Consider the following 25,045-nt stretch of genomic DNA (forward strand, 5'->3'; position numbering starts at 1 on the left):
CAAAATCAATATACAAAAATCAACTGAGTTCTATACACTAACAATGAACTATCAGAAAGAGAAATTAAGAAAACAATCTGATTTACAATTTTATTTAAAAAAATATCTAGAAATAAATTTACCCAACAAAGTGAAAATTTGTACACTGAAAACTATAAGACATTGAAGACACAAATAAATCTTAAAAAGCAAAGATATTTCATGTTCATTGATTGTAAGAATTAATATTAAAATGTCCATAGTACCCAAAGCAATCTATAGATTCAATGCAATCCCTATCAAAATTCCTACAGCATTCTTCATGGAAATAGGACAAACTATCTTAAAATTTATATGGAGCCAAAAAAGACCCTGAATAGCCAAAGCAATCTTGAGAAAGAAGAACAAAGCTGGAATCATCACACTTCCTGATTTCAAACTATATTACAAGCTATAATATTCGAAACAGTTTGGTATTGGCATTAAAACAGACATAGAGATCAATGAAACAGAATAGAAAGCCCAGAAATAAACCCATATATGTATAGTCAACTAATTTGGGACAAAGCAGTCAAGAATACACAATGGAGAAAGGATAGTCTCTTCAATAAATTATGTTGGAAAATCTGGACAGCACATGCAAGAAAATGAAACAGATCTTCATCTTACACCACACACAAATGTCAACCGAAAATAGGTTAAAGACTTGAATGTAAGACTTGAAACCATAAAAACTTCTAGGAGAAAACATAGGGGGTAAGCTCCTTCACGTCAGTCTTGGTGATGATTTTTTGGATTTGACAACAAAAGCAAAGGTAACATAAACAAAAACAAATCAGTAGGACTACATCAAACTAAAAAGCTCCTGCACAGCAAAGCAAACCATCAACAAATTGAAAAGGCAACCTACTGAATGGGAGAAAATATTTGCAAATTGTATGTCTGATAAGAGGTTAGTATCCAAAATATATAAACAACTCTCACACAACCCACTAGCAAAATAACCAAACAATCTGGTTAAAAAATAGGCAGAGGAACTGAATAGACATTGTTTGAATAGCCAACAGGTACATGAAAAGGTACTCAACATCACTTGTCATCAGGGAACTGCAAATCAAACCACAATGAGATATCACCTCAACTGTTAGAATGCCTACCATCAATAAAACAAGAGATAAATGCAGGCGAGGATATGGAGAAAGGAAGCCTTGTGCACTTTTGGTGGGAGTGTAAATTGGTACAGCCACTATGGGAAACAATATGGAGTTTCCCTAAAAAATTAAAAAAGAATTACTATGTGGTCCAGCAATCCTACTTCTGAGTATATATCCAAAAGAAATGAAAATGAGATCTCAAAGAGATATCTACACCCCATGTTCACTGCAGCATTATTCACAATAGCCAAGATGTGGAAACAACATAAGTGTCCATCAACAGGTGAATGGATAAGGAAGATGTGGTATATATAAATAGAATGGAATATTTTTCAGCCATGAGAAAGAACAAAATCCTGACATTTGTGCCAACACGGATGGAACTTGAGGGCATTATGCTAAGTGAAATAAGCCAGACAGAAAAAGAAAAATGCTGCATGATATCACTTATATCAGGAGTCTAAAAAAAAAAAACAAAATAAAAGTCCAGCTCATAGAAACACAGAGTAGAAAAGTAGTTATCAGAGGCTAGAGGGTGGGGGGGAAATAGGGAGAGCCTGGTAAAAGGGTACAAACTTTCAGCTATAAGATGTATAAAGTGAATAACACTGTACTGTGTATTGAAATTTGCTACGAGAGTAGACCTTGAATGTTCTCAAAAAAAAAAAAAATCCTATGGGTTGATGGGTATATTAATTAACTAGATGGGGGAATCTTTTCACAACGTGTATATAGGCCAAATCACCACAATGTATAGTTTAAATATCCTACAATTTTATTTGTCAACTATACCTCAATAAAGCTGCAATTAAAAATAAATTAATTAAATAAAATGATTGTTGCACACAACTATGTTTTGTGGTAATATGTTATAGGAGAGGAACAGAATTTGGTACAGAATCGAGGCAGTGGTATCATTAAAGCCTGAAGCAAGTGCTGTTGGCTTTAGGATTGGGTGTTGAGTAAAAGCCACAAGGGCCTTGGGGAGATTTTTGGTGGAAACATAATGAGACTCAAGGAGGTTGTTGGATGGCTTAAGGGAAATGGTCTTGAAAGCTGAGTAGTCTCTTGATCCTGCATTGCCATGCTAGAGAGGCCCTGGGACTCTGGTGACAGGATCTGCTGACCTCCCCCACAGCAGCCAGTATCAACTTCTAAATAAGAGAGTGAGCCATCGTGGCAGGCTCCAGAAGGCTGTCTGATACAACTTATGCAAGGAAAGTTTTTTAATTTGAAATTTTCTTTTGGTAACCAGCCATTTTTCTATTTAGATTTCTTATTTGTGTTTTCATGCTAGAGAGCCAACATCTGAAAAAAAATTATAATTTTTCTATTTACATATTTCACTTTTCTTGCTGTATTGACTACAACAGCTAAAATAGCATCAGGTAAAAGTGTGTTTAGTGGATGTTCTTGTCTTGTTCTTAAACTAATAGTAACATAAAGAAGCTTTACTAACAATAACAATGACTATCATTTATTATGTGCTATGCATAATAATTGTGTATTACAGTGTTTAAGAGCAAAGACTCAGAGGCCAGCTGTCTGGATTTTAATCCCATCTCTGCTTTTACTGACTGCTTGACCTTGGACGAGTCATTTTACCAGTCTTCAGTTTCCTCATCTATAAAATGGAGATAACAATGGTCTACTTAGCTCATTAAGTTGTTCTAGGGGTTAAATGAATGAGTAAAGCTAGAGTCACTTAGTGCAATGCCTGATCCTTAGCAAATGATACGTAAGGGCCTGTTACTATTGACCTTTATCAAGTGCATGCTATGTCCAGACTGTGCTGAGAGCTTTAATGCATTGCCACATATAATGTTTACAACTTCTCTATGAAGCGTGCACTATTTTCCCAGCTCCAAAGGACTAGGGAACGACCCCAGTTGCTCAAGTGTAAATGGCAGGGCAAGGTTTTGAACTTGAGGCTATCTGACTTCATGTTTTCCCCCAATGATAAGAGTGGTTTACCTTCTATTCCATACCTAGTACTTTTCAAAAGCAAAGAGAAATAGCATACACAGCCCCTGCCCTCATGGGTCCGAAAACTCCAGGAATCAGTCAGAGCTGCCAGCAAAGTACTCGGTTTGCTGGATCACTGGAGAAGAGCGAGAGAAGCAGCCACAAGGCACTTGGCTCAGGCCAAAGTGCTAAATTTTGAATGTTAAGGAAAGCAGCTGCCTTATATTTCCCTGAAGAGCGGTGAGCTGTCAGGTGCTGAGATTGCATCAGACAAAGGGCCCAGGTTATCTCCCTGCAGGGAGCTGATATTTGACCTCAGTTTGCTTTGTTCGGAAGTCGCAAAGAAAGGCGGCGATGAGGATAGCCAAGGAAATGTCTGGCGTGGATGGTTGGTTCCACTGAATAAATTGCAGTGATTAGGAATGAGCATATTTGGAGACTTGTAAAATAACTTTACATTTTAATGGTACTTTATTTCAAGCAAGCTCTCTCTTTGACCTTGACCTTCTCCATGACATTCAATTCCACATTTTGTACTGTTTCCTTGATGGCCCCACAGATATGAATAATAATATTTTCTGAAACTGAAATCCAAGTAAAATGAAGTCATCAAGTTTACCTTGCCATCTAGACCTTATTGTCACTGATAGTGTCATTCATCTTATTGCGCATACTTAACACTTTGAAATCATTCTTTTTTCTTTTTTTGAGGAAGATGTTAGCCCTGAGCTAACATCTACCACCCATCCTCCTCTTTTTGCTGAGGAAGACTGACCTTGAGCTAACATACGTGCCCATCTTACTCTATTTTATGTGGGATGCCTGCCACAGGATGGCTTGTCAAGTGGTGCGAAGGTCCATACCCGGGATCTGAACCAGCGAACCTGGGCCACTGAAGAGGAACGTGCAAACTTAACCGCTGCACCACCAGGCTGGCCCCTTTGAAATCATTCCTGACCCTCTCCTTCAAGATAATAACTAGATTCTATTAAATTTTCCTTATTTCTTCTTCTTCTTTTTTTTAGCTACAGCTATCTCTTTAGTTTACACCCACATAAGCACACACTCAGACAATGACAACTTTCTAATGAAACTCCTTCCTTTCACTTCAAATCCCTCCTACTCAGTATGCAAAAATAAATCCTTCAAAAATACTCTTAGCAGGAAAAGGAAAAACAGTAGCATCACCAGATATGTCATGTGGATACCATGACCCCATCATATAATGTGACTAGAAGGGCCTGCATCCAGTCTAGTCATGAGAAAAAATACCAGACACACACAGACTGGGAGAAATTCTGCAGGATACTTGGCTAGCACTGCTTAATACTGTCAAAGTCATGAAAAGTAAGTAACGATTGAGAAACTGTCACAGAGCAGAGGAAACTCAGGATGTGTGACAATTCAATACATAGTGGTATCCTGGGCTTGATCCTGGAACAGCAAGAGGATATTAACAGAAAACTAGTGAAATCCGAATCAAGTCTGGAGGTTAGTTCAGAGTAATGCACCAATGCTGATCTCTTGGCTTTGACAAATGTGCCATGCAATCAAAGATCATGATGGGGAAAACCAGGCGAGGGGTCTATAGAAACTCTCTGTACTATCTTTATAACTTTTTTTTAAATCCAAAATTATTCCAAAATAAAAAGTTTATTTAGAAATGTTTTTTGCACAAAACCTTACAACAGTTTCACATGGAGTCCCTGTGTATGATCCTACTGCTCTCTTCAGTCTTCTCTGGCAGCCAGAATAATGTCCCCCTCCCCACAGATGTCCATGCTCTAATCTCTGAAGCCTGGGAATACGTCACCTCCTATGGCAAAAGGGACCTTTGTGTGATTAAGTTTATGGACCTTGAGATAAGGAGATTATTCTGAACTATTTGCATAGGCCCATTCTAATCATATGAGCCCTTAAAAGCAGCAAACTTTTTCAGGCCAAAAGCAGGAGAGATGTGGCAAAAAGAGAAGTCAGAGCAATTCCAAGCACGAGGAGGATTTGATGGACTGTTGCTAGCACTAAAATGCAGGGCCCCACATGCAAGGACCAGAAGAGGCCTCTAGAAGCTAAAAATAGCCCCCAGGTGACAGCCAGCACGGAAAAAAGTAGCTCAGGCCCACAACTGTGAGGCACTGGATTCTGCCAACAACCTGAGTGAGCTTGGAGAGCAACTTCTCCCCGGAGCCTCTCTCTAAGAGCCTATACCAACCAACACCTTGATTTCGGCTGTATGAAACCCAGAGCAGAGAAATGAGGCAAGCCAACCTGGGCTTCTGAGCTATAGAATTGTGAGATAATAAATGGGTATTGTTTTAAGCTGCTAAATTTATGGTAATTTGTTACAGTAGCAATTCAGAAAAGCTTATTCATCCTTCTACTCTTGCACAACAACTTTCTGCTTCCCTCAAGTATGCCAAACAAGTCAAATACATTCCACAAAATACATGGTTGTCTTCTTCTGTCTATTCTAATTCCATGCTTCTTGCCTGAAGTGCATTCTTTCTTTTTGATGTAATGTAAGCTTTTCTATCTTATTTTTACTTTCTGCCACTCATTTGGTACATGGACTGGGTTGCCTGGTATTGGTCTTTTTCCGTATGAATGCACAATTTATCCAACTGGGTTGTAATTCCTCTGAGGGCTGTGGTCTTGCCCTGTCCATTGCATTACATGCATATGATGCTGTGTGTATGTATCTCCAGCCATTGGTCTTGCCCTGCCCATTACATTATCTGTATATAATCATGTGTGTATGTATCTCCAGTCCCTTGCCGTGGCATCTGAGAGTCTCCATGGTCCTCCTTCCCATCTGCCTTCCAGACTTCTCTCACACCATTCTCTGACACATACTCTAAGTTTCAATCCATGTTTGGTAAATATTTGTTGTATATACAAGATCAGTGTCCTAAGAATAACTCTTAAATAGCGTGATGATGATGATGGTGGCAGTGGTGGCAGTGGAGGTGGTGGAGATGGATAAGGAGGAAGAGGAGGAGGAAGAAGAAGAAAACAATAGTGTCAGATTCTGAGACAAGAGAACAAAGGAAAATGTTTTGGAGCATGGTAGACATTCCTATAAAATAGTGGTTTTCATCTTGGTCAATTTGCCTCCCAGAGGATATTTGGCAATGTTTTGAGGCATTTTAATTGCCGTGGGAGACTAGGGTGAAATGCAACTGACATCTAGTGAATAGAGGCTGGGGATGCTGCTAAACATCCTATGATGCACGGGACAGCCTCCACAACAAAGAGGTATTTGGCCCAAAATGTCAACACTGTCAAGACTGAGAAGGCCTATTCCAAAGCCATGCTGCCCAGCTCTGCATAAAGCACAAGGTTCCTGCTCTACTTTGGAATATAAGAAAAACCTCACAGAATTGAATAGTCCACAGCTCAGTCCTTAGGAATGCTGTAATCACACAGGAACAACAGCATCCATTCTACGCTTAGGTGGATGTCTCTTCCATGTCTAGATATGTTATCTGTCAATGTTTGAAATTAAAATATTTTCTTAAGCAGTGAATTAGCATAAGATATCTATTTTAAACCAGCTAACCCTAAAGATGAGATTATGTCCACAGATGCTAAGAAAAACAAGTTCTCAGCACAGACATTATCTAATTAACAGCTAACACTGACATCTACTTAGCACTCCTATGCACTATCTCCATCTTTAAAGGCCAGCCCTCATTTACACAAATGTCCACATTCAGTCCAGATAATATTTATCTTGTCAAGCTATGAAAAATTGCTGAAAAATTCCTTTGCATATCTTTGGGCCTTTGAGCCCAAGAGAAAGCATTCAAGCCCAGTGAAGGGTCCATTTGCCAGACACCACTTCACCAGAGGGAAGGTAAAGTTGGCCAAACACTGTGTTTCTTTCAAAATTTTCTAAGTAAATAATGTCTCCTGAACCTTCCCAGACTTCAGCGTACCACTTTTCAAGCTGCTCGAAAGCTAAGACATCTAAACAAGAGAAATTTAGTTAGGGGGAAAAAAATGTAGCTTTCAAGATCAGAAGCTGGTAAACTACTTTCACATCAGAAGTTCAATTTAATCTAAAAGGAAAACAAATCCATCAATGTCCATTCAACTTGCTCACAAACCAGAGAGACATTCAGTTTCCTCCTAGCTGAATCTGTGTGTTAGATGTTATTTGGGTCTTTCTGTTCCTGAAACACTTAGTTTAAGCTGTACCACATAATTGAATTTTGCATTCTTTTTCTTAGTCTGTAAATATCTACGTTTTACAAGTGCTCCTTAGATCTTTAACTGCGGTAAAATTTCTTTAAAATGGGAGAGTGATTTTTTCTTCATACAACGACGTTCAGGAATATCAGGGAAGGAGGCCAGTGTTCTCGAGTGCACTGTAACGAGTTTATCTCCTTTGATTCAGTGGGCCTTCCCTTCCATCACGGGCTGCTGGAACCTCTGGTGGGCAGATCCCTCATCAATGCTCAGCCACGTTTAGGGGATAATGGTCTGACAAAAACACATTTCAGGGAGAAGTAATTTTACTGATGCTTCACACGAAGACCAACTTTAATAGCCAAGCTAATTTCCATTAAAAATATAAGGGTGCTTAAGAACACAGCTTGGAAACTTCCATTAGATGAAGGAATCTAGTCAAACTCTCAAATGAGCACCAAATATTTGATAGTCTCCTACTCCAGTGGGAGGAAGCAGCTTCTATTTGTCAAATATTTACACTTCCTAGGTACCGTACACTGATGGGCACTTCTCACTCCATTTTACAGATGAAGAAACTGAGGTTCAGAGAGTTTTAGTAACTTCACCAAGATCACACAGATAGTAGAAGGAGGAGTTAGGATTTGAACTTGGGTGTGCCATGCTCCAAAGCCCTTGATTTATTTCCCTCAGCATACTGAATGATAACCCTTGGTAGTGCAGCCCCAATACTCATGCCAGCAATGGCAGTCATACCAGCATCAAGAAAGGCAGAGAGACATGAGCCTGACTTCTAGGTACAAGCAATCCAAGGGTGTGAAGTGTGTTGTTTTTGTTTGCTTGTTTGTCTGTTGCTTTTGTGATTCTGTTTCTCAGTGGGGAATCAGATGTGCCGTGGGGTAGGGGCTCTGCACCAAACCTTGGCTTTTGCCCCGCCCATGGCCGGTGTAGCATCGAGTGGGTTACCTCACTTCCCTAACCTCCCTTTCTTCATTCAAATGATGATGATGATGCCTCTGGCTGTGCACAGTGTTTGAAAGTGTTAAATGAAATACCATCCCGAGTGCTCCTTGGACATTGCCAAGAGTGTGAAAGCTGCTCCTTAATGTCACCTCAGTTTGCACTCAGAACCATATCTCTTTCCTCTCTGTAAAGCAGACCAGGACCGAAAGCTTAGTCAGACCCTTATGAGTCCAGAAACCCAGAAGAATCAATTACTGTGGCTGACAAAGCCTGCTTAAGAAGCTCCAGCAAAACCTACCCAATTCTCAATAAATAATCGTATTTTAACTCTATGCCTGCTTTATCCTTTCAGGAATTAGTAGGAATTTAAAAACACAAACGCAAAATTAAAACAAACAAATGCACTTTAATTTGAGATTTTGCAGAACGTTAGCAGGGGAGCCAAAGTGGGAGGAGACATCGTCCTCTCTGTGAGGCAGCCGTGGTTCATCTTTCCCTCTATTAAAAGCCAGACCCTGTGGCTTTCCCACAGGATTAATAGAACCTCAGTGAATCCCTGATGGTTTTGACTTTTAGAATACTTCAGCAGGCTCGCTGCCTCAGATGCACTGTCTCCTCAGATGCTCGTCTCCTGTCCCTGCTGACATGTTTATTTCAGATGGCAGCCAAGTGCACAGAGGGCCTGGCTAAGAATATCTTGGACTCCACCTCCTCTGCTCTCCTCCTATGAGTTTGCTCAGAGATTCAGAACATTTCTCAAAACAGCTCCTTATTTTCTGACCAGTAAATTGTACCAAGTCTTCCGAAATAAGTAAGAGTCCACACTGTGGTAAGTAGCCCTTATGTGGCCCTAATGATCCTCACCTCCTGGAATTTCTGTCTTGATCTACTCCCTTTCCTTTGATTGTGAGCCACACTGACTGACTTGTTTCTAACTAATAAAATGTGGCAGAAGTTATAGGGTGTCATAGCTGAGATTAGGTTACAAAAAGACTATGGCTTTGTCTAGGGGCACCTCTCTCTCTCTCTCTTACTGGTTCTAATAAAAGCCAGCTACCATGTGTGAGGCCGCCTGTGGAGCGGTCCACATGACAAAGAACTGAGGGAGGCCTTTGGCCAACAGTCATGGAGGAACTGAGGCCCTCAGTCCAATAGCACATTTGGAACTGAATCCTCCCAACAACCACATGCGTGAGCTTGGGAGCCAATTCTCCCCAAGTGAAGCCCTCCGATGAGACCACAGCACCCACTGACTTGCAACCTTGTGAGGGACCTTGGGTCAGAGGCACCTAGATCAGCCATGCCCAGATTCCCAACCCACAGAAACTGTGAGATAATAAGTATTTGCTACTTCAGGCCATTAAGTTTTGTAACAATTTGTTACACAACAATAGAGAACTAATAAAAAACTCTTGGCAAATATTCCTAAGAGTCTGATTAGACGTGCTAGATTAGAGAACTTCAAATGGAACAGGCCTCCCCAAACAGCCATGAAGACCTTCCTGCCCCTCTGCAATGGCACGTGCTTCATCTACTAATTTCTCACCTGTTCGCTCTAATTTGACAGACATTGATTTGATCTATTTCTTTTCTTCAAACTCTGGATTAAATGCCACCCTCCCTGACCACCTGACACACACATGCATAACATGACCATTCTTCATGATCCACAAAACTGCATTTCATGGAAGGTTTCAGGAAATACAATTCACTATAGTCCACATAAAGCATGACTCAGAGTTAAGTCAAATTATTTAACAAGGCATTCAAGACCCCTTGTCATCTAAGCCTTGCCTCCTTTTCCAGCCCCAGGCTTCAGTCATACTGAACTACTCATAGTTCCTGAATGTTCCATGCCATGTCATACTTCTTTGTAGGAACAAACATGTTCTTCTGCCTTGAATACCTCCCTTTCCACCAAACTCACCCACGGGGCAAACTTCCTGTAAGACCCAATTGAGGCATTATTTCTTCCTCAAAGTCGTTGCTAATCTACATCGCTGTTATCATTCAATCCTTGAGCAATCACTAACCTAAACCTATCTTTACTATTTAATAAATCACTGCCCGCTTCACTGAAATATGAAATCTTTTAGGGTGGGGACTATATGTTGTTCATGTTAGTATTCTTAGCATATAACACGGTCTCCATTGTATAGTAGAGGCAAAATAAATGTTGGCATGGGTAAATAGGCATGACCTTATTATCTTGTCTAACGATATACTGCAATATATTTGAGGCAGTGGGCCACCTCTCATGTTGATATTCTTTTCATCATGTCACACCACGCTACATACTGAGAGGTAATTCAAGAAATATTTTTGACTACTTTGAAACTCACAGAAGAATATTGATTCATTAAAGTTAATTGGTTGCAAATTTGAACTCTTTATTTCAAATCTTTTTGCTATAGAGACATAAATGAGTCATTCTTCCCAATTCTACTAGCCGCTTGAATTCTGGAAATCTGTAGATTTTATGAAGTATATTATTTTCTACTTTAATTGTCTTCAATCATCACAAATTAAATGTTTCCTATTTTTTCTTTCATTGAAATCAATCAAAATCCAGATGTACTTAGTTTATGGCTAAGACTCTGAGTATTGACAGTGAACATGAACACTCTTTGGATGAGAGAATTTATGAGGCTACAGTTTTAACACTCTTCTGTATGATACATCATAAGGAAACCTGTAGTTTGTCAGCAGAGAATCCCCAGGGAAGTATGGCAAAGAAGGCTTTGTGTACTGTGATTTTCACTTCCAAATCCCAGCTGGAGCCGTCCCAAATCTTGCCTGCTGCGTCATGTACTCACCATGCTGACTGGTAATCACTGACCTGCTTAACTGTCCCTTTCTCGTGGAGGTCAGCGGTTTGCAAAGTGGTCTTCGGACTAGTAGCATCTCATCACCCGGGAATTTGCTAAAAATGCAAATTATTGAGCCCTACCCTACCTCAGACATAGTGAATGGACAACTCAGATTCTGGGGCCAGCAGGCTGTGTTTTACCAGGCTCTCGCAGTGATTCTGATGTGCCCTAAAGTTTGAGAGTCACTGCTATAGAGCATAAATTCTCTAAGGACGGGGCTCGCTCATGGATTCTTTTAACCTGATATTTCCTGTGTCCAGCGTTTGACCTAAAGTAAGCACTCAGTAAATGTTTGTGAAAGAGTGACTGAACAAATATTTTGCTTTTGAGACTTCTCAGTTGTTCTATGGTGCTCTTCTGGGTCATTTTGGGAAGATGGAATTATGAGCTGTCAGGATTCATGTAAAAAAAACTGTCCAGAAAAGGCTGATGATTGACAAACTCATGCTATTCACCTTTTAAGCCTCACTTCAAGTCATACCTGCTTCGCAGAACTTTCAAACTCTACTGGGAAAGCTGAGGTCCCTTGCTCTATGATCTCCCTGTATGTATCCACTTATTATTATTTAAGTGACCATACCCAACTGAATATTAAATGTAGTTATTCATTTTTGTACCCTCAATACCTAGCACACTGCCTAGAAGAGAGCTAATGCGGAACAGATATTTATTCACTAACAAGTATTTATGTCTTACCTAACTTTACATTGAATTAAATCGGTATCGAAATTATTAGCAAAGTATTCCTGTCAGAGCTGGTCCCTAGAATGAGCCAGGTCTTGGAAATGTTATGCCTTATGTGACTCCCAAACAGATCATAGCAGAGACCAGAACCCAGGTTTTCTCTGGTACCTTCCTTCTCCCTTAACATTATTTTTTCTCTCCCTACTCACTCCTGACCAGGATGTGTCTTTAGTTCCGTTTCTTTCAAGATCTTGTTCAAACCTGTCATCAAAGATGTTGACTGCCAACTAAAGTGATAGCTGATAAGTTCTAGCTTTTCCTGACATGTTAACCTTTAAAAGTCAAAATTTTTCAGACCAAAAGATCCTGAAGAGAGAAATGAATAAAATCATCAGTTCTTTCTTTAACAAATATTTATTGGGTACCTAGTGTGAGGCACTATTTTAGATGCTTGGAACATATCACTGATCAAACACATAAAGGCCCCTGCCCCTCAGGAATTTAGGTCTGGTGGAGGTGGTTGCAGGAAGGAAGGGAGTGGGGTGGGAGAGACAATGAACGACAAACGCATAAACCAAAATAAGTAAAATGGTATATTAGAAAGTGATAGGTGCTATGGAAAAAACAGGGCAAAATGAATGGGGAACAAGGCTGAACTGATGGGCTGGGGGATTTTCAGGTCAGGCTGAGGATTGTGCCCAGAGGGTTCTCAAAACCCATTACTTTACCTTTTCTATGTTCATCTCCTTTATTATTTCACCAAGTCTCAAGGCTTCAAATATAATTTATATGCAAATGACTCAAAAATTTACACTTCCACTTAGAGCTCCTCCATGTACTCCATGTATACAGCCAACTGCCTCTGGGCATCTCCATTTGGATAACTAATAGGCATTTCCAACTCAATTTGTCCAAAGCACCTTCTGTTCCACTCCTCCTCCTCCTTTCCCTGTGCAAAAACCATGTCCTCCCACTGAGTCTTTTCTGTCTCAATTAATGGCAACTCCATTCTTCTAGTTGCTCGGGCCAAAACACTTGGGGTCTCCCTTAACTCCCTTCTTCCTCTAATACCCCCTCATCTGATCTGACAGCAAACCCTGTCATCTATACCTTAAAAAAATTCATCCAGAATCCAATCCTTATCACCACCCTGTGGTGCAAGTCCACATCCCTTTTTGCTCAGATCATCACAGCTATCTCCTGAGAATAACATACTTTTATTTTCAACACAGTCTGTTTATGACACAAAAATCAAAAAGATGCAGTCACTCCTAAGTTAGGCCTTGCCCCTCCTCTGATCAAATCCCTCAGTTGTTGGCTCCTCGTCACACTCCTCATGACATCCAAGCACCTTACCTTGGTCTGTAATGGCCTTCAGGATCTGGTCCCTATTGTCTCTCTCACTTCCTCAATTTCCACTTTCTACCTCATTCATCTTTCTCCAAACACTAGATCCTCCTTTGTAATCTTGAAGTAGTCCAGGCACTATCCCACCTCCATGACTTTGCACTTTCTGTTGCCTCTGTCAGGTGTGTTTTCCCCCCAGATATCCAAACATCTCATTCCCTCAACTATTCTTGGTCTTAACTTGACTTAAGTCTCCTGAACACCCCATGTAAATTGTAACTCTCACCTCTCAACACTCTCTGCCTTAATTTCTCCAGGGCTCTTATTGTCATCTGACACACTACACATTTTACTCATTAATTTATTGTCTATCATACCTTTTCCAGAATGTAAGCCACATAGGGGCAGAGGCTTTGTCTGAATTCTTCACTGCTGTCCCCTCATTACCTAGAAAAGTTCTTGGAACATAATGGGGCCTCCGTTCACATTGCTGCTCAATCATTTGTCCTGGAGTCAATACTGCATTAGGAAATTTACATACTTACTATCATGTAATCCTCAGGACAGCCCTGTGAAGTAGATCTATTTTATCCATGAGGAAACTGAGGTTCAGAGAAATCGACTGACTTGTCCAAGGCCATGTGTCTCCCACCACTTAGATCCAGAATTTGGATTTATATTCCAAATCCCTAGGATATGGCCTTGTAATAACCATGATTTCTAGTTTCTTTATTTGAAGTTTTGACATCTGGGGACTTGAAGAACCTGGAGGACCTGCCCCTTCCAAGGCTAGCTAAGCCCTAGAGATGGCAAACAACCTAACTGTGAGCATGCTTTTCACATGCAAACCGACCAGTCCAGAGCCCACACCCCAACCACCTCCTTTATCGCATTCTGACACCCCAGACCACTATCCATCTGCCCCTAATCACTGCAGGGCCCCCTACCAGACAACCAGGGATAGCCCCTATGCCCCAGAGCCCCCCGAAATTGCCCACACTAGCCAGTCCTAAGCCTGCGTCTCTTGCTTCACCTGTTCCTTCCCATGGAAACCAAAATAAACGTTCTTGTCCACATTTTCCTCCTACTCCCGCTGCCTCCTAACCTACCTTGGAAATTGTCCATATGGCCCTACATGATGTGGCATAGCATGCCCCTCCTCTTGGGAGCTGTGAGTAACAAGCTGTCTTCCCAATGGCAAAGATATTTGGCCTCATCCAAGCTCAATAATAATAAAATTATTATCACTAATACATCCTAAAACATGCCTGGATGGCAAAGGGTCTGGGACTTCTATCCTAGCGGGAAGGTTAAAATAACTGAAAAGAAAGAGCCTATATCTGAAGTATACACCTAACCCTATCCCATAAATAAAGTTTATAAGGGAAGCCCTGCAAGGCTCATTGTTAGGGACACTGGGGCGCCAAACATGAAAAAAGAGTGGGAAACCCTTCATGATACAGGCATGAAAAACCAGTGTGTACTTTACAAAGTCATGGACATATGGGAGAAGAGGAAAGGAAATAGCATTAACCAATAATGTACTAGAAGTTTTCTGTTAATTAATCCCCATAAAAGTCCTGAGAAGCAAGTATTATTATTGCCATCTTGCAGAAACTGAAACTAGGAATCAACGAATTTAGGTAACTTGCTCAAGTTCATAAAGATAGGCAGTCAACTTCGTATCTCTCTGGTTTCAACATCCTTGCTTTCCCCTTCATCCCACCGAGTCTGAAGGGCTATGGCTGAGCAAGAGGCTAGCTGATATTAACAGAGTTGATGCAAGTTTTGCTGTCCTGATTTTCTGTTTCTTAAAATGACCCTTTATCCATTTTCTTGCCTCTGAGTTTACTGGGGCTCTCTTATCCTCAAAAAATAAAAAATTTCTCTCTCTGCATCTCAGTAATCTCTGACTAAACACCTTATCATTACCCCTCTCTTAATAACAGACCTAAGCTCATACACCACAATGTTTAATTGACAGACCCAGTTATGCTGGAAACTGTCATAAACGGAAGTTTCTTTTGACAAGTTACGTTTGAGTGAGTGATTGACTCCTCCAGTGGAGGCGCTGCCCCCAGCCTCCTTCCTAACGTAGATAAAGTTGAGTGGTTTAATGTAAAACTGCTTCCTGTTGTCAGCCTCCTTATTGGCAGCCTACAAAGCTGCTTTCATTTGAAGTCATCTCCTTGTCCTCTTTGATAATGTAAACTTATTTAGCAGGTGAATGGGCCTTCTGGAGTCAGGCAAATTGATGGGGACATAAATACAATAAGACTCAAAGTACAAGAAAACAAGAAGCATTTGGACTTTCAGGGTATAAAAACACTCCAAAGATTTCCACATATTAGCCATTTGATCAATTTGATGTCATTGTTTAGGTATAGCTGCATCTTAGTGGAGATATGACCATAGGCAAGGTTACCTTTATTTAGCCTCACTTTCCTCATCTCATAAGCAAGCATGATAACAAGCATCTTGTGGGGTTCTTGTTAGGAAGGAATAGGATGCCATAAAGTACTCAGCACTGTGGCTTCTTAGAGTGGTCTTCCACAATTGTTAATAGAATGGATCATGAAATTGGGCCACTGGTCTTCAAGTCCCGCCTCCACCACTCATTAACTGTGTGACCTCGGGCAAGTTTCTTAACTTCTCTGTGTTCTTTTACTCCAATTTTCCCATAGAATTGTCATTATGATAAAAAGAGTTAATGCATGTAAAGCACTTAGACTTGTACTGGAGGTTAGATAGATAGATAGATTGAGAGATAGATAGATAATATAACATATATAATAATATATATTACACTTTTTAAATTGAGATATAATCCACATAGCATAAAACTCATCATTTTAAAATGTACAATGCAAAAGTTTTTAGTATACTCACAATATTGCGCAACCATCATCATGATCTAATTCCAGAATATTTTCATCACCCCAAAAAGAAACCCATTCTGTTACCAGTCTCTCTCAATTCCCCTCCCTCCTCATCCTCTGGCAACCAACAGTCTACTCTCTATTTCTACGGATTTTCCTATCTAGACATTTTACATAAGTAGATTCATACAATATATGGCCTTTTGCATCTGGCTTCTTTCATTTAGAATAAAGTTTTTAAGGTCCATCCATGTTGCATTAATCAGTGTTTCATTCTTCTTTTATAACTGAATAATATTCTAATGTATGTATATACCACACTGTTTACCACATTCATCAGTTGTTGAACATTTGGGCTGTTTCCACTTTTTGGTTTCCACCATTACCGCACTCTCTTGATTACCGTAACTTTGTAATAAGTTTTGAATTCAGGAAATGAAAGTCTTCCAACTTTGTTCTTCTATTTCAAAATTATTTAGAATCCCATACATTTCCATACAAGTTTTAGGACTAGCTTTTCCATTTCTGCAGACAAGGTGGAAAGAATTCTGATAGGAATTGTATTGACAGATCCATTTGGTGAATACTGTTATCTTAACAATATTCTGTCTTTCATAAATATAGGATGCCTTTATGTTTGTTTAGGTCTTTAATTTCTTTCACAATTTTTTGTAGTTTTTGGTGTACAAGTTTTGTAGTTCTTTGGTAGAATTTATTCCTAAGTATTTTATGTCTTTTGATGCTGTTGTAAATGGAGTTATTTTCCTATTTCATTTGCAGGTTATTCATTGCTAGTGTAGAGGACTACAACTCATTTTTGTATATTGATCTTGTATCCTACAACTTTGTTGAACTCATTTATTAGCTCTAGTAGTTTTGTGTGTGTTTGTGTGCATGTGTGTGTTCTTTACAGTTTCTACATATAAAACCATGTCATCTGAAGTAGAGATAGTTTTAATTCTTCCTTTCCAATATGAATGCACTTTATTTCCTTTTCTCGCGCAATCGCAATGGCTAGAACCTCTAGCAAAACGTTAAATAGAAGTGGTGAGGGTGGAAATCCTTGTCTTATTCCCGACCTTCTGGAGCTTGCTTTCATTCGTTGACCATTGTGTATGATGTTAGCTGCAGGTTTTCCATAGATGCCCTTTATTAGGTTGAAGAAGTTTCCTTTCAGTTCTAGTTCCTTGGCTATTTAAGTCATTAAGTGGTATTGGATTTTGCCAAATATGTTTTTCTGCTTCAGTTGAGATGATTGTATACTTTTTGTCCTTGTATGTTTTATTATGTTGATTGATTCATGTATGTTGAACAAACTGCATTCCTAGGAGAAATCCCATTTGAACATAGTGTACAATCCTTTTAATACACTGCTAGATAGAGTTCCTACTATTTGTTGACTTTCTTGCATCTCCATTTATAAGAGATATTAGTCTATAGTTCACATTTCTCATGTTTTCTTTGTCTGACTTTAGTATCAGGATAATACTGGCCTCATAAGATGAATGGGGAAATACTTTCTCTTCTTGTGTAGTTTGCAAGAGTTTGAAGACGATTGGTGTCAGTTCTTCTCTACATATTTGGTAGAATTTACTAGTAAAGCCATTTGTGTCCTGACTTTCTTCACTGAAAGTTTTATGATTAATAACTCAATCTCTTTATTTGTTATAGGTCTATTTAGATACTCTATTTTTTGAGTCATTTTTGGTAGTTTGCTCCTAGGTATTTGTCTATTTCATCTACTTTATCTAATTTGTTGGCATACACTTATTTATAGCATTTCCTTATAATCCCTTTCATTTCTGGAAGATTATTAGTAATGTCCTCTATTTCATCCCAGGATTTATTAATTTGATTATTCTCTCTTATTTCTTAGACTAACTAAAAGTTTGTCAATTTTGTTGATTTTTTTTTAAAGAATCAGCTTGTGATTTTGCTGATTGTCTCTGTTATTTTCTAGCCATTTATTTCCTCTCTAATCTTTAACAGTTCTTTTCTTCTGCTTGCCTTTGGTTAAATTGGCTGTTCTTTTTCCATTTCTTTGAGGTAAAGGGTTAGAATATTGATCTGAAATCTCTCTTCTTTTTTATTATAGGAATTTACAGCCATGAATTTCCCTCTGAGCACAGCTTTCACTGCATTTCATAAGTTTTGATATATTGTGTTTTGCTCTATTCACCAAAAACTATTTTCTAATTTCCTGTGTAATTTCTCTTTTAACTCATTGGTTATTTAGGAGTGTATTAATTTCCAAATTTGGTGAATTTTTCAGGTTTCCTTCTATTGTTCATTTCTAATTTCATTTCATCATAGTCAGAAACTATACTTTGTATGATTTAAATCATTTTAAATTTATTAAGACATAAGCCTAACATATGGTCTATCCTGGGGATTGTGCTATGTTCACTTGAGAAGAATGTGTATTTGGCAGTTGTTGGGTAGAGTGTTCCATAGATATTTGTTAGGTCTACTTGGCTTATAGTGTTGTTCAAATCTTTTTCTTTGTTGACTTTCTATCAACAAAGTCATGGTAGACTTTGATAGACAAAGTCACAGATGGTTGTACTGTCCATTATTGAAAGGAGGATATTGAAATCTTCAATTACTGTCTATTTCTCATTTCAATTCTGTCATTCTTCATGCATTTTAGAGCTCTATTGTTAGGTCTACATGTGTTTATAGTTGTTATATCTTGATGGATTAGCCCTTATATCAATATATAATGTCCTTCTTTGTCCCTAGTAACAATTTTTGTTAGGTCTACATGTGTTTATAGTTGTTATATCTTGATGGATTAGCCCTTATATCAATATATAATGTCCTTCTTTGTCCCTAGTAACAATTTTTGCTTTAAAGTCTAATTTGTTTAATATCAGTATAGCCCCCTCAGTTCTCTTTTGGTTACTATTTGCGTAATATATCTTTGTCCATTCTTTACTTTCAACATAATTGTGGCTTTGAAACTGAAATGAATCTCTTCAAGACAGCATTTAGTTGGATCACGTTTTTTATTCATTCCGTCAGTGTCTACCTTTTAATTGGAGAGTTTACTTCATTTACGTTAATATAATCATTGGTAAGGAAGGACTTACTTCTGCCCTTTCTTTTTCTTTCTTTTTTTTTTTTTTTTTTGATGAGGAAGATTCACCCTGAGCTAACATCTATGCCAATCTTCCTCTATTTTGTACGTGGGTCACCACCACAGCATGGCCGTCAATGAGTTCCCATGGCCTCACATGAGAAGCAAACCTGAGCCATTGAAGCAGAGAGCACCAAACTTAAGCACCAGGCCACGGGACCAGCCCCTACTTCTGCCCTTTTGCTACTTGTTTTCTATATGTCTTGTGTCTTTTTTGTTCCTCACTTCTTCCATTACTGCATTCTTTTGTGTTAAATTTACTTTTTTATTGAAATATATTTAACATATAACACTGTAAATTTATGGTGTACAATAGGTTTATTTGACACATTTATATATAGTAATATGATTGCCTTTTCAACAATAATTAGCACCTCACATTACATAATTATCCTTTCCTTTTTAGGGGTTAGGAAAATTAAGTACTAGTCCTCTTAGCAATTTTGATGACTGTAATACAATATTGTTATCTATTTCACTATACCGTGCATTAGATTTCTACAGTTTATTTACTACTTCTTGTAAATTTATACCCTTAAAAATATCTGTCCTAACTCCCCACCCTCTGGTAAATAACCATTTTACTCTCTATTTTTATGAGTTTGGCTTTTTTAGATTCCATATTAAGTAATATCATACATGTATAAGTAATATTGTCCCTTTTCTTCACAACTTTGCCAGCCCTTGTTATTGCCTGTCTTCTTGATAGCCACTTTAACACGTGTGGAGTGAAATGTGATTGTGGTTTAGATTTGCATTTCCTTGATAATGATGTTGAGTATATTTTCATATATTTGTTGGCCATTGGGCTGTCTTCTTTGGAAAAATGTCTACTTAGCTCCTCTGTCCATATTTTAATCAGATTACTTGAAATTTTTTGCTATTGAATTGTATGAGTTCTTGATATTTTTTGGATATTAACCCCTTATCCAGTATATATGTTTGGGGTTTAATTCTAAATTTAAATTCACTAGTGTGCCATTTTAATTACCTTGTCATTTCATTTACTATATACTCTTTAGTTATTTCCTTGGTGGTTGCCTGGGGATTACAACTGACAACTTAATTTATAATAATCTACTTCAGATTAATGCCATTTTAATTTCAATAGTATAAAAAACTTTTCTCCCATGTGGCTCCACTTTGAAACCTCACCTCTTTATGGTGTTATTGTTTTAAATTCCATCATTTTGCACTGTCTGCCCATCAACATAGATTTATAAATATTGCTTTATACAACTATCTTTGAAGTCATACATTAAAAAAGGAGTTACAAACAAAGAATGCATGCACACTGTCTTTTATATTTACCCACGAACTAACTTTACTGGTGTTCTTTGTCTTTTCATGTGGATGTGAGTTACCGTCTAGTGATGTTTCATTTCGGCTTAAAGGACATGCTATACACTTTCTTTTGTGGACTATCTGCTAGCTACATATTCTCTCAGGTCTTGTTTATCTGGGAATGTCTGAATTTCTCCCTCCTTTCTGAAGGATAGTTTTGCCAGAGAATTCTTTGCTGATAGATTTTTTTTTTCTTTCAGTTCCTTGAATATGTCATCATAAAACCTTCTGGCCCTTACGCTTTCGGATGAGAAATGAGATATTAATGTAATTGAGGATCTCTGGCATGTGATGAGTCACTTCTCTCTTGCTTATTTCAAGATTCTATCTTTGTTTTTGGCTTTTGGCAGTTCGATTATGTTGTGTCTAGGTGTGGAGCCCTTTGAATTTATCCTGTATAGATTAATGTTTAGGAAGTTTTGGTCATTATTCCTTCAAACACTCTTTCTACTACTTTTTCTCTCCTCTCCTTCAGGGACTCTCATTATGCATAATTAGTGCATTTGGTGATGTCCCCTACATCCCATAGGTCTTTGAGGTTCTGTTTATTTTTCTCAATCTTTGACTTTTCATTTCTCAGACTGGATAGTCTAAATTGATGTATCTTCAAGTTCACCAATTCTTTCTCATGCCTCCTTGAAAGTGCTGTTGAACCACTATAGTAAGTTTTTAATTTTTCATTTTAGTTATTATGCTTTTAAATGCTTTAATTTCTATTTTTAAAATAATTTCTATCTCTTTATTGATATTCTTGATTTCGCAAGGCCTTGTTTTTATGTTTCTTTAGTTCTTTAAAAATCTTTTCCTTTACTTCTGTGAACATATTTAAAATAGCTGATTTAAAGTCTTTAAGCAGAAAAATCCCATGTCAGGGCTTCCTCAAGAACTGTTTTTATTGACTTTTTTCCCCTGTGTATCATCCATACTTTCTTGTTTCTTTGCCTGTCTCATAATTTTTTGTTGAAAACTGTGGGCATTTGACTATTATAATGTGGCAGCTCTGGAAATCGGATCACTCTCCTTCCCCTGGGTTTGTTGTTTCTGCTTATTGAATTTGTAGTTGTTTGTTTAGTGTCTGTTCTGAATTAACCTATAAGGTCTGTATTCCTTTTCAGGTGTGAAATTGCAGTCTCTGTTCCATGACCTTATTGGTCAGCTAATGAGTGACCAGAGATTTCCTCAAATACCTGAAACCAAAAACCCCCGGTCTTCCTCAGGAGGGTCCCGTGTACATGTCGGAGCACTGTTTTCACACTCAGCCAGGGAGCTGCACTGTGCCTTAGCCTGAACTTCCTGTTTGCACAGAGACTCAAGATTAGTGAGAGGTAAGAAGGCAGGGCTCTCTCAGGACTTCCCTGAGCATGTGTGCAGCCCTACATGTGCACATGGCCTTGTGGATTCCCAAGAATATATCAGCTTTCCAAAGTCCTTATGGCCATCTCGTTTCCTAGCATTCCCACAAGCTTTTTGGTTAGTACATTGTTTGTCCCAATTTTTATCTGTTGCCTCAGGCATCAGCAACTAAAACATTTGCCTATAAATGTTTTCAGCAAACACTCCCTAGATAGTGGTTTTAGCACTGGGCAAGTTCTGAGTCAGACGAAACAAAGACAAGTCTTTCAAGCCGGTTTTTCAGGGAGCCACTAGACGGTTCAGATTGTTGCAACTCTTAGTTGATTTCCAGAGATTAAAAGAATAAAGTTGATCCTGAGAGTTTTTGCCAGCTGTTTTATTGCTTTTATGGAAGGACAGAATTTAAAGTTCCTTCCTCTGCTATTTTCACTGACATCACCCCACTATATGAATTTTATGTAATTATTGTTATTGTCATTATTATTATTTTCCCTTTCCTCTATAGCATTGGGTGTCTCAAGTGAGAAGATTTGGGGTGAGATGCATTAGCTTATTCATAACTATTTCACAGCATAAAACACAAAGTTAATGTGAACATGAGATGGTCTTCAAATTGGCCCATACTCAGCCCTTTACTTCTCAGGTCTTGTGACATAAATCTTGTGTCACGCAGTTTTCCAACTAAATAAACAGTTTCAATTGGGACTCTGATTTTTTTCTGAGTTGGTTGATAGAATTTCTTTTCAGTTGAAGAAATTATAGTGGTCCTATGACTTTGACTCATTCTTCAGGTACTTCATTCAGAACAATTGGACTGAATAGTTTCTCCAGATGGAAGCAAACCACATAATCATAACTTTCAATAAGGAAAGTCACTAAACTGAAGTCACTCATTTGGAACCCTAGAACTATTTTTGATAAATATTTTTATTGAAGAACAATATGCATATAGAAAAGTACTTAGGTGAGTGTACAGGCTGAACGACTTATGCGAAGTGAAGACAATTGTGTAACTAGCACCCAGATCAAGAAAAGAACACTAAGAAGCATCTCAGAAGAGTACTTGGTGCCCCAGTAACCATCTCCACTCTCCATGCAAAGGCAGCCACTTGCCTGACTTCTAACAGTACACACTGGTTATGTCTATTTTTGCACTTACATAAGTAGACTCATATTATACTTGCTCTTTTCTGTTTGATTTATTTTGTGCAAAACAGTGCTTGCAAGATTCACCCATGCTTTTGCAAAGAGTTGTAGTTTGTTGTTATATCATATTCCTTTGTTAAAAATGCCACAATTTATTTTTTTCACTCTATTACTGATGAGAATTTGGTTATTCCCAGTTTGATCCTATTATGAATTAGGCTGCTGTACTCATTCTCATACATGTCTTTTGAAAAACATATGCATTACTTTCTCGTATATATATTCAGCAGTGGAATTGCTTAGTCCTAATGAATATATGTATTTAGCCAGTTTTTGGAAGTGTTTTGTTTTACTTTTATTCTCCCACCAGCAATATTTGAAAATTCCAGTTGTCCTAACACAGAGTATCATCAGTCTTTTTCTTGCAGCCACTCTGGTCGGTATATAGTTGCATTCTATTGCTATTTTAATTTGCCTTTCCCTGATTCCCAATGACACTGAGCATTTTTCACATATGTATTTGGATATCCTTTTTTCTAAAGAGTTTTTTTCAAGACTTGTGTCCACTTTTATATTCAATTTTCTTGTTGATTTGTAAGTTTTTTTGTGGGGGAGTTGTGTGTATGTGTCTGTGTGTGTGTGTGTGTGTGTGAAGAAGATTGTCGCTGAGCTAACATCTCTGCCAGTCTTCCTCTATTTTTTATGTGAGATGCCACCACAGCATGGCTTGATGAGCAGTGCTAGGTCTACACCTGGGATCCGAACCTGTGAACCCTGGACCGCCAAAGTGGAGCACACAAACTTAACCACTACACCACTGGGCCAGCCCCTGTAAGAGATTTTTATATATTCTGAATGGAATCCATTGTTATATGATTATACGTAGCTAACACTTTTCCACTGTGAAGCTTGCTTTTTTCACTCTTTTATGATATCTTTGATAGAAAGAAGTTCTTAACATTAATATAGTGAATTTTTACACGAATTCCTTTATTGTTAGCATACTAGCATCCTGTTTAAGAAAGCTTTGCTGATCTTATTGTCATAAAGATAATGTACTTTAGAAATTTTATTATTTTACCTCTTAAATAGAGATCTACAATCAATCTATTGCTTTTGTGTAAAATGTGAGGTAGGAGTGAATGTTCATTTTTTTTAAACATATGGATATCCAACTGATCTAGCAACACATTAACGATTCTGTTATTTCTCCAATATTCTGTATTGCTGCTTTATCACAAAATCAGTGTGCATATGTGTGAGCTTGCTTCTGGATACTCTATTCTGTTCAGCTGATGTACTGTCTACCCTTTCACTAATGACACACTGTTTTAATTATTGCAGATTTATAATAAGATGATATTTTTTGGTCACTTTGTTCTTTTTCAAGACTGTCTTGGATATTTTGGGCTAGGTGTATTCCCATATAAATTTTAGAATTAATTTGTCAATTCCCACCAAAACAGCTGCTGAAATTTTCATTTGGATTGTTTTCAGTTTATAGAAAAAATGAAGGAAAATTGACATCTTTAACTATTTAATCTTGCACCCCATGAACACATTAGATATTTTTAATTTATCTCAATAGTATCTTGTAGCTTCCTGGCATATAAATTTTGCACACTTTTACTTAGATTTATTCCTAGAAAGTGGATGTTATTTGAGGAAACTAAAATGCCATTCTTTTTTGTTTTTTTTTAAATTTCAATCTCTGCTTATTGGTAATATATAAAATATAATAGGTTTTGGGAAGTGTTTTCATTTTTAGTTCTCTGGAGGAATTTATTTGATGTTATTTTTATTAAAAAAATTAGAAAAATTTTACTGGTGAAGTCATCTAGGCTGAAAATTATGGATTACTTATGGATTTTGGAACTTTCATGTTTTCTCATTTTCTTGTTTCAGTTTTTACACATTGTGATTTCAAGGAATTTGTCAATTTCAACTAAATTTTTTAATCTGTTGGTACCCATTAATTTATTTTTAGTATTCTTTAATTATGTGTGCAGGATGTCGGTAATTTGTGCCTTC

This window comes from Equus przewalskii, chromosome 17 (assembly GCF_037783145.1).
Source record: "Equus przewalskii isolate Varuska chromosome 17, EquPr2, whole genome shotgun sequence".
NCBI lineage: Eukaryota > Metazoa > Chordata > Mammalia > Perissodactyla > Equidae > Equus > Equus przewalskii.